Source organism: Triticum aestivum, chromosome 2B (assembly GCF_018294505.1).
Source record: "Triticum aestivum cultivar Chinese Spring chromosome 2B, IWGSC CS RefSeq v2.1, whole genome shotgun sequence".
Classification (NCBI taxonomy): domain Eukaryota; kingdom Viridiplantae; phylum Streptophyta; class Magnoliopsida; order Poales; family Poaceae; genus Triticum; species Triticum aestivum.
Genome location: NC_057798.1, coordinates 698,810,694 through 698,816,412, shown reverse-complemented (window position 1 = coordinate 698,816,412; position 5,719 = coordinate 698,810,694). Strand labels below are relative to the sequence as shown.

The following is a 5,719-nucleotide window of genomic DNA, read 5'->3' as shown; positions in this document are numbered from 1 at the left end:
TAACTGTTACCAAAGGAAAAACGACCTAGAAGTCCATAAAATTCCTGTTTATTGGTTTACTCTGAATCAGAGAAGCAGCAGCAGACTGAGGTTCAGAGAGGAAGCGGAGTAGCAACAGTTTGGGTTCAGAGAAGATTAGGAACAACAGTTCGTTGGAGAAGGAGAGGTACAGCAGTCGAGGGCAGCATCAGAGAGCAGAAGCAGCAGGTTAGGGGCGGCAGCAGAGGATCAGAAGCAGAGATGTGTTCGAGGGAGAAGAAGAGCAGCGGCCAGCGGGCGAGGAGATTCGGTGAAGAACTTGGGGGACACAGAACAACAGAGGTCTTGGAGATGAGCTGCGGCGGCCTTCGCCAAGAACCAGAGACCAGCGCCCCTTCGTCTGGTGGCTTTGGCTTTTTTTCCTGACCACCCTCACTGATGTTGGCAGCGTTCACCTAATCCTAATGTGTCCAAATGTGTTCAATCACAATGCGATGAGTTGAGCCACTGCACAACATGCCTGTGAGGGGCGGACGTGTTGAGGAACTTGGTCATGAGAGTCAGTTCAGGACATATGACATCAATAAGGGTTAGCCAGTTCAAGGAACTGGGTCGCGGGAAATAAGGGGATGCTACACAAACTTGAAGTACTATAGAATGCCAATATTTTACCATTTCAGAGTGCACATATGTGTTGCAGATGTTTTAAGAAGGATGAGTTTCACATCTGAATAATGTAGATACAGATTAGTAACATGATCAAGAAGGTACCTCACTGCAGCAAAGATGGTCAACATCTCTTTCATCAGTCGAGTCGTTGCTTGCCAGATTTGTTCTTAAGAAGCCAAACGATAACAAATAAAATACTTGCAACAAAATTAGAGATTTAAAAGGACAGGAGAATGGACATAAAAAGTAGTATAGTTCAGAAACAATTAAGTGTGTACTTCCTGTATTAAGTTTGATCTATGATGATCTATATCACATTGTACACTGCACGAGGGAATCGGTGGTTTATACAAACCATTTAATTGTTCAGAGCAGTAGGTATTCTAACCACATCTCTAATATGTTAGAACCCACAACTAAATCTAGGGTGCTGCTCATAAGGATAATTTCTGTAGTTGCACAGAGAGTGAAGGAGGTCCTTTGGTTGTAGTATGTGTGAATCTTTCTTTGCTGAGATCATGTGTATCCAAATAATTTCCAACTCCCAAAAATTTGCTCGATGACGGACTAAACAAAAAATGTTTGCAGTTATAAGACATAAATGTTTGTCACATTATTCACGTAAAAAGCTACTTTGCAAGCCTATCTTCTTCATATTCAGAGAGTAGATAAATGAAACATTGGAATTGACGGATATCTAGAAACATACTCCCTCTGTAACAAATATTTGTTTACAGAGGGAGTACATGATAAGCAGGAACATAATACATCATCCAAGAAACTGAATACTTGAGCACTCCCAACTAATGTTTCCTTTGAGGATGTGTGTCCTATTCTGGTCCCAACTTGCATTGTTGTTTTTGTGTTGAAATATGAAAGCTCTACCAAAAGCACAACAGACCAAGCAGATATCGGTAATAGTATTACCCATTAAAAAATATCCTCCTATAACTGAAATATTTATCTTAGACCTATCCAGCAAACTATGTGTCATGTGTCTTTCATAAAAAATTTCCAAAGAAACATTGCAGATCAAGTAAGATAATGTATATAATCTCACATAAAGGAAAGCATCCATCCTTTCATTTGGTCGGCCACCTTTATTTGAGGAAGCATAACCAGGAAATTGATCATAGTTATCAGATGCTCATAATTCAATTCATTTTTTATCTGCAAGGCTGTATAAAAGGCTTTTTTTGCGGGGTTGTATAAAAGGCTCTTGATTAGGCTAGTAGCAAAACTTACTAATGTGTGTGCCCGTTGACCGGCTTGTATGTATCAGTATATGTGCATACATGCAGGACTATGACTTTGCATATCTGTGGCATCACAGAATGAATTCATTATCCATCATGCTAGACATTTTTTCAAGAGCCAATGTAATTAAGACGTGCTAGGAGCAAACCTGGAGCTTGAGTCCATCAGCAGGGCGGCCCTGTTTAAGATTCAGGTCAGTAAATCCCCAAGCTCGTTATTATAACCTTCTGCCTCTTCCTTCATTGTTGAATCTACCAATCAATGTACTTGGTCTGCTGTCTAGTCTGTCGATCCATGCTCCCAGTGGCTGTCACTTCCTCAAATAATCGGGCTTCCACAACATCCTGCACCATGGTATGCGCCTCCGCCCTCACATCCACCTTACCCTCTTGTTCCCGGTCAACATATTCAGGTAGTAAAGCATCAACCATGACCTCCTCCCCGGCCTCGCCCGTGTCGCTGTCATTAACGATCTCGGCGGCGTGCTCCACCGGCACCTCCGACGTGCCCCCCTTCTTCTCCTCCTCGGCCCAGCATGATCAAGGTTTTCTCTCTGATAAATCAAGCAGTCCTAATCTCTCTAAAAAAATCCTCCATTTACCTATTCTCCTTCCTTCCGAGCCATGGCCAAGACTATACTCCTCCTCCTTTCATTGAAGGGACTTTCTCAGCCATGTCATTTATCTACAATTAGAAAAATCAAGGTAAATAATACAGATTTATTTTCTTCAACAGATAGTACAACATGGAACAATCAGATGGACAGAAAGATGCAGTACTCACAGCAAAGATAAAGCTCATGAACATTGGCTTGGACAAACACACAAACACCTTGTGTGCAAAAAATAACAGAGAACATCCACAAGCTATGACCAGCTAAATCTATCCCTATTGATGAGAAGCATCAGTTGAGGTGCAGGGCAGTGCAGAGGGGACGGTGAGGTCGCAAGAGTGCAATGACGACCGGCTGGCGGTGCGCCTTGTGCTCGATGCGCTGGAGGGGCGTCTCCCTCGAGCACAGGACGAGGAGGCAGGGGACGAGCTACAGGAGCTCCATGGTGGAGGTCATGGCGGGTTCGGCGGCGCCGGATCGGTAGAGGAGGTGGAGGGAACGCGGATCCGAGAGGTAGGCGCCGGATCTGGCTGGTGGAGGTCCCGTGGCGGCGTTCGAACCTCCGAGGAGAGCTCGAGGACTGGATATCCATGGCGCTGGCGCTGAGCTCCTGGAGAGAGAGAGAGAGAGAGAGAGAGAAGGCATGGTAGCGGCGGCGTGACTTGGGTGGTCGGCGGCGGCGGCGCCGGACGACGCGCGAGGGAGGCCGGGGAGGAGGCGCACGGGAGGAGGAGCTCGGGGTCGGACGCTGGTGGTGGCGGCGGCACTCGGGCCTGGGCGGGCCGGATCTGAGCTCCAAAAGTTTTCTCACTTTAAAAAGGACCGCGGGTTGAATATCTAAAATCACATGGACTTTTCTGCAAAATTGGCAATGACGTACGAACGGAAACCCTATGCTAATTATTACGTAAAAAAAAAATAATAATAATAAAATAAAATAAAAAAATAAAAGATAAAGATAAAGATTCTATATTAAAATAATTCCGGATTGGTTCTAAAATTCAAAATATTGTGAATTATCAACAAAACAGTTCTTGAATTAAGAAATGTTTGCGATTCAAAAGAAAGAACATATTATTAATGAACATTTATTAATAATGATGAACATTTTTTATATTTCATGAACAAATTTTGAATTCGATAGACAATTTTTTAACTTGATGAACAAAATATGTATTAAAGAACATTTTTCTGAAAAATTGATGCATAAATTTTGAAATCAATGGACATTTTTTTAGCTTGACGAACATTTTTTGAAAATGATGAACAAAATTTGAATTTAATGAAAAAAAATAGGTCCGTGAACAATTTTTGAATTATGGTGAACATGTTTTAAATCAAATGAACAAAAAATTTAAATTCGATGAACATTTTTGGAAAAAGATGAACAAAATTTGAATTTAATGAGCATTTTTTTAGTTCGGAACAATTTTTGAATTTTGGTGAACATTTTTTGAAGTCTGATGAGCACAAAAGTTGAATTTGATGAACATTTTTGAAAAATGATGAACATATTTTGAATTTAATGAACATTTCTTTAGGTCTGTGAACAATTTTTTAAATTTGATGAATATTTTTTAAATCCAATGAACAAAAAATTTGAATTCGATAACCATTTTTTGAATTGTTGAACTTTTTTGAGTTCAATGAACGAAAAAGTGTTTATGAATTTGAATAGAAAATTTGCGAAAAAGGTGAAAAAGTAAAGAGGAAGAAAAAGGAAAACAGAAAAGAAAAGGAAAGGAAAAAAGAAAAGAAAACTGGGGGACCTCGCGCCCCACATGGGCCAGCCCTGAAGGCTCGCCCCAGCTAGGGGGTATGCGCCCCGGCGCTTGGGGCGTCCTACGCGCCATATAGGATCCACGCCCTGTGAAAGGCACATGAAGACACCACAACCTTTTCGTAAAAAAATTAGGATGGGCACCTGGGCGCATAGGCCTCCACAAAATCTCGCAGCTTTCGGCCGCCGGCGAGCTGACGTCCTGGGGAGAAACTAACCAAGAGATGGTAATTCTACTCACGTATCGATTGAGAATTGGCCCCCAAGGGAGACCATGATGAGGCCTATGGCACCATGCAACAAGTCTAAGTTGGTCTCGTTATTATAAATCAACCGGTGATGGCATGCAATGATCATTTATTGGAGTAGCATTTTCTGTCTATGGATGCAGAGGCCATAACGAAATTCGATAATTGTTGGGCATGACTTTTTACAGAAAATCCAGCAAGTTTACAGTGCAGTCAGCATACCGTATGTTAATCAATACCCGATATAGACATGAAGCATGGCTACATGGGAGATTGGGGAGCTCCATCCCGAGGGGTGAAGAGATAGCATGGACCAAAATGTGGAAACATAAAATACAGGCCAAGGTGAAAGTATTCGTGTGGCATCAGATGTGCTAGAATTTGCCAACACCGATGTGGCACATCACTAACACACATGGCAGTATAAAGCACTTGTGTTATATGTGAAGTTAAGGAGGATTACATAGACATGCTCTTCTCAAATGTTGTATGGCAAGGAATGTTTAGGTTCTTGTTGATGAGGAGGTGTATGAAAAAGTGAGACTTTATGGTGAGGCTCATGCAAAGAACTGGTTGTTCAAACAAGAGGAAGCATTGCCAGAACAAAGCTATGTGAAGGTGACAGTCACAATGTGGGCACTATGGAAGGCGAAGAGAGATGTTTTGCATGAGGATAAATATCAAATTTCTTTCCCCACGGCCAAGTTTATCTGCAGGGAGGTCAAGGATATTGAGATGCTGCAAGCTTGACATCCTATAAGATTTTTGGTGCCTTGGAGGTGCGTGCAACTGCCAGAAGGTGCAACCATGTAGTGTCAGATATAGTGGGGGTTCCATGGGTGCCATGGCACCCACACCAAAACACCAAATTTTATTTCAACATATACTAATTAGGCTAGCACGTGTCTATTGGCAGTGCTCAAATGCATGTGTGTTAGCTTGGCACCCCCTATGATGACTTTCTAGATCCACCACTACAGCCATGGGAAATATCGATGGTGCGATCTCAACAGAGAACATGGAGTGTGCAATGGATGCAATCTTTAGAACTGAAGAGGAGATTTTATGGGGGCTTTGGTCTTTGTAATTGAATGGGTCATAGATCGTTCCGTGCTGAAGTTATCGCTTGCCGTGAGGCTTTGTGTAGCGCGGGATCTTAATCTATAGAAGGCG

General features: G+C 42.4%; 1 long non-coding RNA gene across 1 annotated transcript; it reads right to left on the bottom strand.

Moving 5' to 3' along the window:
- Nucleotides 1-912: 912 nt before the first annotated feature.
- On the bottom strand, nucleotides 913-3,288 carry LOC123046789 (uncharacterized). Its single transcript, XR_006422602.1, has 3 exons — nucleotides 2,689-3,288; nucleotides 2,054-2,589; nucleotides 913-1,967 (listed from the first exon to the last, which is right to left on the bottom strand). It is a non-coding gene; the product is annotated as an uncharacterized lncRNA (long non-coding RNA).
- Nucleotides 3,289-5,719: the final 2,431 nt, after the last annotated feature.